Source organism: Giraffa tippelskirchi, chromosome 2, assembly GCF_054371585.1.
Source record: "Giraffa tippelskirchi isolate mGirTip1 chromosome 2, T2T-mGirTip1v1.2.pri, whole genome shotgun sequence".
Taxonomy (NCBI): domain Eukaryota; kingdom Metazoa; phylum Chordata; class Mammalia; order Artiodactyla; family Giraffidae; genus Giraffa; species Giraffa tippelskirchi.
Window position 1 is genome coordinate 77,167,058 of NC_137276.1, and position 12,122 is coordinate 77,179,179.

Consider the following 12,122-nt stretch of genomic DNA (forward strand, 5'->3'; position numbering starts at 1 on the left):
GATGTAATTTCAACACCCCACTCAGTCAGGACCTAGTCAGAAAACAGTCCTTGCCAGGTAGTTCAAAAGAGGAAAATTTATATAGGAAACTTTTTACACAGATGTTGAAAGAACTAAAAGGCCATATTAGCACACAGATATAGATAGAAGCTGCCACATCCCTGGGGCTGGAGGGATAGTAGAAAGAAAGGTGGTAATTAGAGTCGAGGGGTACCTATGCATTCTTGTACCCAGCAGGCGGCACTGGAATGATGGTACTTGGATTAGAAGCCACCACTTTTAGCTTTATTTTTCCCCAGAATTAAAAATCATTATCAACATGAGGGAATTAATTCTTAGATTTTGGGGCAAAGCAGAAGGAACTATAGGCTTTTCTTTGTGAAAATGAATGTTTATTTAAGATAGCAAGTACCTCAATAAAATGTGGTATCTTGATGCTTTATCATTAAATAATAACATTTGTTGTTTAATTTAATAATTTCCATAGATTTGCTTTCTCCGCCTTGTATCAACAGACTATTCTACTAGCTGAAAAGTTCAAATTAGGAGAAATTCATATCATTCCTTTTAGTCCCTTTGTGTCTTCACTTTCATGCTTCTCCTTTCTTTTTTAGCAACTGGACAGATTAATTTTACACATTGTTACCATGTTTCCCTATCCAGATATCAGAACAGCAATCTAACAGAAATTAGTGTGCTCACAATGGGAGACAATGGGAAAGAATGTTGAAAATCAGAACTTCCCTGGAAAATGCAAAACATATACTTTCCTGTATCTAGAATCCTGTGATTTTCTTATCCTCCATTATATCTCTCCGCTGTTGCAAGCTGCCTCCCCTGCCACCCCACCCCACCCCCAGCACACCAGCTGCTAGGTGTAGATTAATTAATTTAAATACAATGTTGGGGATTGCTCTGCAACTACTACCGTCCAGTTTACTAACATGGTTCCAATACAAATTGCTTTGATGATGTAAGCTTTGGAATTATAGAATTTTCTATGAATTATTTTCTAAAGTACTTGTAAATCTGGTCAGATTTAAAGGATTTTCCTTTTTCCATTCCCTTACCTCCCATTAGTTTATCCACCTGCACATTCTATAAACATCCAGAAAGTGTGTTAGGCCCTAAGTACAAAGATAAATAGAGCTTGTGTATCCCATGAGCTAGAGGAAGAGAGACAATAAAACACAAAAAGGTTATGAGTCTTAAGAACTACAGTAATATGAGCAATATTAGTCATGGCGACTCACAGGATGAAGAAATTGTCTGAGGAAGGATGATACTGCAGGAATGTCTCTACAAGGAAGTGACATCAGAATGGAATCTTCAAAGTTAAATAGGAATTTGCTAAACGAATGAGACAGTACAGAGGGAAACGTAATGGTCAGACCAGAAGCTGAAATTCGTTCAGAACCACAGAGAGGAAAGCATGAAACCGCAAAGATAGACCCAGAGGAGAATCAAACATGCTTGTGAGGAACATTCTGTAGAGTAAGGAGCCACTGAAGCATCTTCTGTAGCAGAATTGCAGAGGACTTCTGCTGTCCATCCAGCACTACCCCACTCCTGGGAACTACTTTAACAAGTCCTCAGAATGAGAGCAGCCATCATCTCCCAAGATTGCATGACCCCGCCTCCTTGGCCCAAGTGATTGGTCTGCTGCTGCTGCTGCTACTAAGTTGCTTCAGTCGTGTCTGACTATGTGCGACCCCATAGATGGCAGCCCACCAGGTTCCCCCATCCCTGGGATTTTTCCAGGCAAAGAGTACTGGAGTGGGGTGCCATTGCCTTCTCCAAGTGATTGGTCTAGAGGTGGAGAACTGACCAGCAATACACCAGTCACAAGATCTCGGCTTCCCTGCCTGACTGATCGGCTAGGGTCTAGGTGCATTGTAACACAGGCCGGCTCAGAGGAGGGTTTCTTTTCTTGTTCCTGAGAAAGCTTGGAACAAAGGGTTGTGCTGCCAGAGGATATTCTCCTACCTGGTAGAGAAAGTCATTTTTATCTAAAATAGTGAATATTCAGTTTTGGGGCACACACAGAGAAGCAAAAACATGAGCCACTGAGAGAAGGAGAATTGTGACAGCTTTTAATAACCTTCTAGACTGGGAGGCCTTCAAAGCTACCTTGTTTCCCCCTTCCTAAAACTTAGTTCTTCAGGATTTTTTTTTTACTCTGTGTCATCCACCACCCAAACCCCTTCCCCAAGTCTTATAATTGCTTGAGCTACTTTGAATTCATTTTGACAGGGGCACCCAGATTCACTGACCAGTGTTAAGGTTCTGATTCACCCTCCTCTACCTGAAATGCCTATAGCTCCTCACCCTGCATGGAAAGAGGGGCATTACCTAAAGTCCCATATGTCTTAATAAATCCATTTTCAAAATTTTCATGACAAAAGAATACTTAGCAAAAAATGTCATTCTTGGAAAGAGAATCCTAACAACAAAAAGCAACAACTATAGTAAGGATACTTAAGGATCATTTCCTTAAGCTACTAAACCAATTACAGAAGAAGCAAATAAAAGTACAATTGCAATTCTAAAACAACAAGCAGACAGGGACACAGGGTTAAAAAAAATTAAAATTAAATTTAAAAATACATTTTGATAGAGGGAAAAAATATTCTTGTTTCTCTCAAGAAACACTGATCAGTACAGAGATAAGTATTCAGAATATATATTAAGATGTCAAGTCAAAGTGCATTCTTTGCCTATGCTAAAGACTAATTGCTTGAAAAAGTGCTCTGGAACTAAACTTGGCTTCTGTTCCTTTAAGAAAGAAATAAATGGTCTCTGTCAACGTTAGGGGTCAGGTTGGAAAGGCCTTTGCAAGTAAAGTGCTGAGTTATCCAACTGAACTGACTGGAGCCTGGCTGTCTCGAGCCCTAGGCAGATAACACACCAGAGCATTGGCCTCAGATTCTCAAGGGCAAACCCCAGAGAGACCACATTCCTGTAACCTGGCCTGAATGTTCCCACAGCATAGAAGCGACACTGTCTCTGACTTGCCAAAATCCATCTGAAAAGGCACACCCCACTGGCGGCAGCCTCTTCACTCGAGAATTCTGGGAGAATATCCAGACAGAAGCACTTTATGTGGGGCAAAGAGCCATTGCTTTAGCATCCTGTTTCCTCTCCTGGCAGGCAGACATTTTTCTTTTTGTCTGTTGTAGAAACTAGGACTGGATCATGTGCTAGGATACCTAAAAGATAGAAATCAGTGACTGAAGTAAAAACTGCAAAGAACGTTATTGGAGGGGCAGAGAAAGAGGAAGGAGGGTGAAGATGACTTTATCTGAGCTAGGCAGATCCCATGAGTCGAGCTAATGCCTTCAAGGGGCTTCTATGGGGAGGCTGAGATGGATCCAGCTTACTCAAGGGATTTCCATTGGCACAGGAAAGCAGGTCATGTGAACTATTGGCACTACCTGCCGTGTGTAGTGTGAGTCTCCTGTCTTTACCTGAGGATGAAGTGGTTATCTTTTTGCTGGCAAGGGAGTGATGAACTACAGTTGCAGTGAAAGCCAGTTCTTGCTGGTTGGCTGTTTGAAAGCCCTTCCTCCTCAGGCTTGGAGCACTCTGGGATCTCTCAGAGATCCCCCAGATCTGACCACTATTAATCCAGCTACAAAGCTTTTATTTATTAAGAATAGTTTTGTTATTGTTTTTCTAGTTTTACCACTCCTTAGAGGAAAAAAAGAGCTATAGAAAAGTAAAGTGTTAAAAATAACTCAAAGCCTGTAAACCAAAGTAAACATTTTGACAAATAATCCTTCCATTCCTTTCTCCTTCCCGCCCTTCTTCCTCACATATTTGTTGAATACCTAATATGTGACAGGCACTAGAGAGAATAGTGTCTCTGTCCTCATGCCTTAGAGTCTAATGTTCCTTGAAGATCTCCACCTCTCTGTGCGTAAACACACACATAGAGTTATACATACACATATATGTATGTGTGTGTGTGCGTGAAAGTGTTAGTTGCTCAGTCGTGTCTGACTCTTTGCGACCCCATGGACCGTAGTCCACCAGGCTCCTCTGTCCATGGAATCTTCCAGTCAAGAATACTGAAGTGGGTTGCCATTTCCTTCTCCAGCACATCTTCCCTACCTAGGGATTGAACCCAGGTCTCTTGCATTACAGGCAGATTCTTTACTGTCTAATCACCAGGGGAGCCCATATATAATTTTAATAATTATACACAAATTAAATTGCTTTAAAATCAGCCTGTAATCTACTTATTTCTCCATTGAATAATAAGCCATAAATATTCCATCAATATAGATCACACCTCCATGGCTCCAAAATGAGATTGCTTAGTAAATGAACATTTTACATTTTGTACAAAGTGCCACACTGTTCTCTATAAAAGTAAAGTGAAAGTGTCAGTCACTCAGTTGTGTCCGACTCTTTGCAACACCAGGGATTTTAGCCCACCAGGCTCTCTGTCAATGGGATTCTCCAGACAAGAATACAGGAGTGGGTTGCAATTCCCTTCTAAACATCACAAAAAAGAAACTATGAAAGAAAAGATGGATAAATTTGATTACATGGTAAAAAAAGCAAAACATGAACGTAAAAAAATCAGTATAAATATGACTGAAAGACAATGATAAACTGAGAGTCGGACACTAAGTTTTCTCAATGTAGTTGTTGCTTTCTGTAATTGATACAGGATTCTCTATTAAGGCTGTACCAATTATAGCAGGCAACAACTATGTTGAGAAAACTTAGTGCCCCACTCTGTTTACCATTGTCTTTCAATCATATTTATACTGATTTTTTTGCATTCCTGTTTTGCTTTTTCCCCCATGTAATCAAATTTATCCATCTTTTCTTTCATAGTTTCTTTTTTATGATGTTTAGAAAGGCTTTCCCTATGATCAAATAAATTTCTTTTTAACATTCTTCTGGTTTCTTTTTTATGTTTAAACCTTTGATCCATCTGGAATTTAGTATTATGATGTACATAAGGCTACAGATTTACTCTTTCCTAAATATACTTAAGAATTATTTCAAAGGGCTTTTTTTTATGTATAGGCTGCAAGCTTCATGGTGTAATTTTGTTTTTCTTCCATATGCACACTAATGCTAGAAATGCCATCATTAGAGACTATTTTTTTCAGCTGCCATTAAAATATAAACATCCTGTGAAGGAGAAATACCTCAAGATATAGCAACCATTTCTTTGATTTAGTGTAAACTGAAACTTTTCTAAGAACAGAACAGAACATATGAGATGGATTTTGTAGTGAGAAAGTGGAAGATATAGCATTTCTTCAGGAAAAGAGACTAAAAAGAAAATTTGGCATTGTTAGAGTGTGGAGCTAGTGGCAGAATATAATAAGTAATGAAGCCAAATGGGATGACAAAAAAGCCAGACACTGGTGGGTCTTACATGCTATTTTCAGAGGCTTAGACTTTTTGGGGGGCTTCCCAGGTGGTGCTTCTTCCAGTTAGGTAAAGAACATAACTGCCATTGTAGAGGGGACATAAGAGACGTGGGTTTGATCCCTGAGTTGGGAAGATCCCCTGGAGGAGGGCATGGCAACCCACTCCAGTATTTTTGCCTAGAGAATCCCATGGACAGAGGAGCCTGGCAGGCTATAGTCCATGGGGTCGCAAACAGTCAGACACGACTGAAGTGACTTTGCACGCACGGAGACTATCTTTTAGAGGAAGTCGGAAGTCATGGAAATGGTTAAACATGGTGGAAATATAACTGATTCTGGTTTGAGGTAGATTATTCAGATAGCTTTATGGATAATTTATTTGGGAACTAAGAGAAGGGAAACCACTTAGGAAGCCATAGAGGTAAACAAATTGAGAAGTAATTGAACTCTGAATTAAGATTTTGAAAATTAATTGATAGCACTGAGCTGAAAGAGTTGAGAAATATTCATGTGGTAAAATTAGCATGTGAGGAGAGGGAAGGAGAGAGGCATGGGTGAGACCCAGATTTCTAGTTTGTGGTTGGGATGGTGGCACCAATCTATGGGACAGAACTTGAAAAATGATTAGTGATCAGTCTTCTGGAAAATGCAGATTAAATGCACACCCACCAGAATGGCCAAAATGAAGAAAAAAATGTAAACCATACCGACTGATGATGAGGATGGGAAAATTGGAACTTTTATATGCTGTTTGTAGTAGTACAAATCGGCATAATCCTTTGGAAAAGTGTTTGGAAAGATCCAAGGTTAGATCAAACTTAAAACCTTGAGCCAGAAATCCCACTTCTAGATATATACTTAACAGAAATGTATAATATGTTCACCAAAAATCATGTACCTCAATTTTATAGCTTCACTAGTGATAATAGTCCTAAACCTGAAACAATAAAAATGTCCAGCAGTAGTAGAATGTGAAAATATATTGTAGTTTATTAATATAGTAGAGTCCAAGTCCCTTGGACAGCAAGGAAATCAAACCAGTAGATCTTAAGGGAAATCAACACTGAATACTCATTGGAAGGACTGACACTGAAGCTGAAGCTCCAGTATTTTGGTCATCTGATGCAAACAGCTGACTCATTGGAAAAGTCCCTGATGCTGGGAAAGATTGAGGGCAGAAGGAGAAGAGGGTGTCAGAGGATGAGATGGCTGGATGGCATGACTGATGCAATGGACACGAACTTGGGCAAACTTCGGAAGATGGTGAGGGACAGGGAGGCCTGGTGTGCCGCATTCCATGGGGTCGCAAAGAGTCAGACGTGACTGGGCGACTGAACAACAACAATGTAATAGAGTTTCATGTAATTATGAGAATAAACATGCTACAGCTGCATACAAAAACATGGATGAGTCTCATAAACATACTATTTAATTAAAGAAGTGAAGCACAAAAGGAATGTACTCTTTGATTTTATTTATATAATGTTGAAAAACAAGCAAAATCAATCTGTGGTATAAGAGGTCAGGATAGTGATACTTTTAAAATGGGAAAGATAGTGATTAAAAAGGGTTGGGGGGCTACTAGCTGCTGGTTATCTATTGGCCGTTTTTTTTTTTTAATTTATTTATTTTATATTTTGGCTATAATGAGTCTTTATTGCTCCATGAAGGCCTTCTCTAGTTGCAGCAAGTGACGGCTACGCTTTGTTACAGTGCATGGGATTCTCATTATGATGGCTTCTCTTTTTACAGAGCACAGACTGTAGGCTCCCAGACTTCAGTAGTTGCAGGGCATAGACTCAGTAGTTGTGGTGCACAGGCCTAACTGCTCCTCAGTATGTGGGATCCTCCTGCACCAGGGATAGATCCAGTGTCCCCTGTACTGCAAGGCAGACTCTCAACCATCGGACCCCCAGGGAAGCCATGGCCTATGTTTAAAATCGTTTTTATGTATTTTGGGGTGCACTGGGTCTTTGTTGTTGTGCACAGGCTTTCTCTAGTTGTCACACATGAGCTTAGTTGCCCTGCAGCAGGAGAAAACTTCCCAGACCAGGGATTGAACCCATGTCCCCTGCATTGGCAGGCTGATTCTTAACCACTGAACCACCAGGGAAGTCCATACTGGCCTATTTTCTGATGTGGGTGCTGCTTACATGGGTGTGTTCACTTTCTGGAAATTCATTGCTCTGTGATCCAAGCTGATGACTTGTGCTCTTTGGGGGATGTATTTAGATAAAAAGTTTAATAGATTCCTTTCAGAACTAAAATAGTACTGTCCATATGTGTGAATAATTAGTTTTGTCTGGGCTACGTTGAATATTGAAGTAGACAATCAAACACATAATAGACCACTGTGTAGGTGTGTTTGAATCTCTAGGCAGGAAAAACAAACAGCAGGTAAGAGTTTGTAGCAACCTTGTGGGAAGAGAGTGTGAATGAGCTGGGCAGTAGGCCTCGGATACCTCTGGAGAATATTAGCATTTCAAGTGTAGGCACGAGAAGAACTCGCAAGGAGGATAGAAAAGAAAAGAGTGCGTGTAGAACCATGAGCAGAAATTGCTACTCCTGGTAGCCAAGGGGGCAAAATTCTCCAGAAAAGAGTGATCAATATCCATCAAATGAAGGTGTGAGACTCTAATATTAGGAGTGAGGATATCCATCGGAGTTAGTCCCAGCAGGTCACAGCATACCTCAGCTACGATGATTTCTGTGGAACAGTAGGTTTAGTAGGGATAGCAGTGGTGGAGACCAGCTGGTTTGTCTCCAACATGACCTGTGATGATTATTTAAAATGCAGGTTTCTGATATCCACCCTCCAAGATTTTGGTGCTATAGATTTTGCTTGGGGCTCTGATGATTCTAAAAGTCAATAGTATCTGGACCACACCTTGAGAAACTCTGGGTTGGAAAGAAGAATGTGTCTTCTATGAAACCTAAAGCTTCCTCATTGGACAAGTCCACTGATCTCTCTGAATTTTGGCTTACTCATTTTATTAATATGAGGGTACCAATACATAATATGATTATATTTTTGAGAATAAGATAAATTAATGTTTACTTCATAATATGTAAATATATCATCATTATGTTGTATACCATAAACTAGTATAATGTTATATGTCAATTATATCTCAGTAAAACTGGAAAAAATGAGTTAATGTAGGTTAAGTGCCTATTATTGTGTTTTTCCTTCCCTCCTCTATTATAAGCCCATGACATTTTCTTTCCTGAAGGGAAATGTAAAAATGAAAACGGCAGTGTATATACACTGCCAGAAAACAGTGTCTAATGGGAATCTGGCCTGAAGATGGTTCTTGATTTCGAACAATTTACAGCTGTTAATGCCAGTAATTCTTGAACTAATATGTATTGTATCCTATTAAAGTGTCTGATGAAGGAACTCTGAAATAACCCAGAATAAAGTGCTTTTACTAATAGAGTAAAGAAAACCTGATTAGAATAAAGAAATAATTGAATCATGAATTGAAAAACTAGATAGATTATCAATAGGACCTTGCAGGCATAAAATGGGCCATCAGTTATTGCTTGACAAGTCCTGAAGGACTGAAGGAAGCCCTAGGCACTGAGAAAGGTAATATTATGCCTTAGGGTAGATATGTCCATTAGATAACCAGTGAATTTAGCTTCCTTGATAAGAAAGATACTACAAAAACTACAGTGAATCAAATACTGGTGTATAGCATAATCCCTTGTGAAGCCATAAGAAATAATCTTAACTACCAGAACTTACTATGTGCCATGAATGGTGTTAGGTACTTTTGTATAAATTTTACAGTTGAGGAAATTGAGGCTCATAAAGTGAATTCCTCAAGGTCATACCTGACTGTTTAATCTATTGCCTCTGCAAGGCCTTTAACAAAGCTTTAGGATCTGTTCTATTTGCACAGTAAGGAGATGTGGTATAGAGTAGGTTCTGAACTTACTTTACTAAGTACAGTTCTTAACTCAATGTGTCAAGCAAATAGTATAGAAAAATCACTTCTGTGGCATAGGATGCCTTGGTGTTCACCAAACTGTTTTCCTCTTCATTCTGGGACTTCAACTAGACTACATTGGAGGTGTGATCATACAGCTAAATTCTGGCCAAGAAAAGATGGTTGAACCTGATGTGTAGTGTCTCCATGTGTAGCCTCAGAACAAGAAAGTGAAATGAAATTAGGTATTTTAGTCAGTGCGCAGAGGAGAGTCAAACTACAGGTTAGGAGTAACCATTTTAGTTTTGACCAGAGTAAAACAAAACAACCTCTGTTTTGTTAAATCACTGAAGTTTGTGAGTTTATCTGTTAATGGCAGTTAGAATGACCTTGGAAGCCTTTTTCACTGGTGTCACACTAAGTAGTCCCGTGATTGATATCAGCAACTATTAATTAAGATGCCATCTGGCTTAACTTGACAAGGTTCCTGTCTTACTAACAGTTTTAAAGACAGAAATCAAATCTACTGTAAATTGTCTGAAAAAAAAATCCTTAAAAAATAAAATGGAAATTCAGTTGTTACACAGAGCACAATTAAGAGCAAACACACATACTGAGATATAAGAAGAGAAAGTGACTAACCACTTAATTGCTACAAAAAAAAAAAACAAACTTATGATCAAAATGGAACATAAATTGGATATGAATAAACAATGATGTTGCTCATTTAGATGTATTTATTGGTAAATAGACAAACACACAAGCACCTAAGGTATGGGAAGAAGAAAGTCACATTGGTAAAGGAATTGGCAGGGATGGGGCCGAAGGCTTTTTTAAATTTGAAAGTCCACAGTTCTCATCCAAATCTCAAAAGTAGTCAAAAGTATCACCAAAAAAGCAGCCTGACATGGGATATGATAACATTAAGTTTTTAGTATAATCAACCATCCTTGGCCTTTAACTGCATGTGAAGAATTGATTGTGGGTAATGTGACCATGTGTCCCAGTTTGCCCAGAACAGTCCCAGTTTATGACTGCTGTCTAGGCCTAATTATTAATAATGCCCCCTTTTTTTCTCCAGAGTGCTCCAGTTTGAATGATAAATTATAGGATCATCCTTGTTTGGGGCCAAACTTCAGGAGCTCTGTACAGGCTTTCCTCCTCGCTCCAACAACCAATACTCATGTAGAGCTACCCATGTTAGTAGAGATATTAATGAGAATTAGGTTGATAAAGCAGAAAACATTTTCCTTCTCTTTTAAATTCGTACTATTGCTTTAGACTCTGAATGACCTTATTAAACAGCTGCTTCTTCCATGTTCTGTTTTTTCAGGTTTCTGTGCTATATGCTCAGTTGTGTCTGGCTCTTTGCAGTCTCATGGACTGTAGCCTGCCAGGCTCCTCTGTCCATGGAATCTTATAGGCAAGAATACTGGAGTGGATTGCCATTTCCTACTCCAGGGGATTTTCCTGACCCAAGGATTGAACTCGAATTTCTTGCATCTTCTGCATTGGCAGGTGGATTCTTTACCGCTAGCACCATCTGAGAAGCATCTTCCATAATATTTAATTATTACCAGAATAAAAAGCAACAAATCAATTCTTTTAAAATGGCAATCATCGTTTTAGGTAGTTGTCCCTCAAATTTTACCTAGATTATTCTAAATAACCCCATACCATAGACACTGAGTTGTATTAGCAGGTATTTTGCAGTGTTATATTAGAGGGCACATAAAGATGTAATTCTCAGTGATGGTTGATTCCTTACAGTGCTTTGCTAAGATGATTTGGGGAGAAAGTTCTAAGGAAAAGCATTCCAACTTCTTTGAAACATTTCCTATGCTAAAGTTATTGCAGCCAAATCTATAGCTCTAATTCTCAATTTGGGCTTCCCATAGTCCTAGAGAACTCAAAGTGTCATAAAGATGATGTGCCTTTTTAGAGATTCAATTTTGCTTTATTGTTTGTAATTTTAATTTTTTTTGTGTTTGAGTAAATGTGACTATGGTATGCAATGGACAGCAAGACCTTTATGAACTTTTAAGAAAAAAGATGAATTCCCAAAGAATCTCTCCCATTTCTGATAGATTGTGTGGTGATTCTCTCCTTGTCTTCTGAATACTAGAGTGGGGAAACTTGTAGAAGTACTGTTCTAAGCGAGAAGATTTTGGGGTCTTGATCATCCAATCATCTGTTTGTTACCGTGGTCCCAAACTCAGTGGGCTGGAATGTAGCCTGGGGTTTAAGGACACAGGCTTTGGCATTGAACAGACCTAATCACTGTCCTGTCTATGCATTTACTAGCTCTGAAACTTTGCATACATGTGAAATAAGGACAGTAATAGTTAATTCATAGAAGTATTTTGACTACTAAAGCATGTATTGTATAATAAGCACTCCACAGTTGTTGATTATTATTTATCTCAAGAGGTCTCTTGGCCCTATTCATGGGAACTCCCTATGATCACCTACTCTGTATAATTTTTTTCTAGTAAGCATAAAAGGAGATGTGGAGAAACTGAAAGTGATCTTGAAATAAAGCAACAACAACAGTGTTTTTAAGATCTGGGAAGCTATAAAGAAAGATAACAGGAGCCAGGGTGTTTTTAGCTTGGAGAGGAAGAAGCCAAAAAATGACAATAGCATTCAAGTATAAGAATTATTGTGAGGGGGAGGCTGACAGGTTGTTTTCCATTTCTACAGGGGTTAGCAAACATAAATATTACAGAAAAATAACTTGATTTGACACAAATAAGAATGTCTTGTCAAGGAGAGTGACAACACTAGAATA

The 12,122-nt window shown here is 38.9% G+C and overlaps 1 long non-coding RNA gene across 1 annotated transcript; it reads left to right on the forward strand.

The window, feature by feature from the left end:
• The first annotated feature begins 1,970 nt into the window (after positions 1 to 1,970).
• Positions 1,971 to 10,003, forward strand: LOC145538000 (uncharacterized). The gene is made up of 2 exons (XR_014076567.1): positions 1,971 to 3,983; positions 5,614 to 10,003. It is a non-coding gene; the product is annotated as an uncharacterized LOC145538000 (long non-coding RNA).
• The last annotated feature ends 2,119 nt before the right edge of the window (positions 10,004 to 12,122 follow it).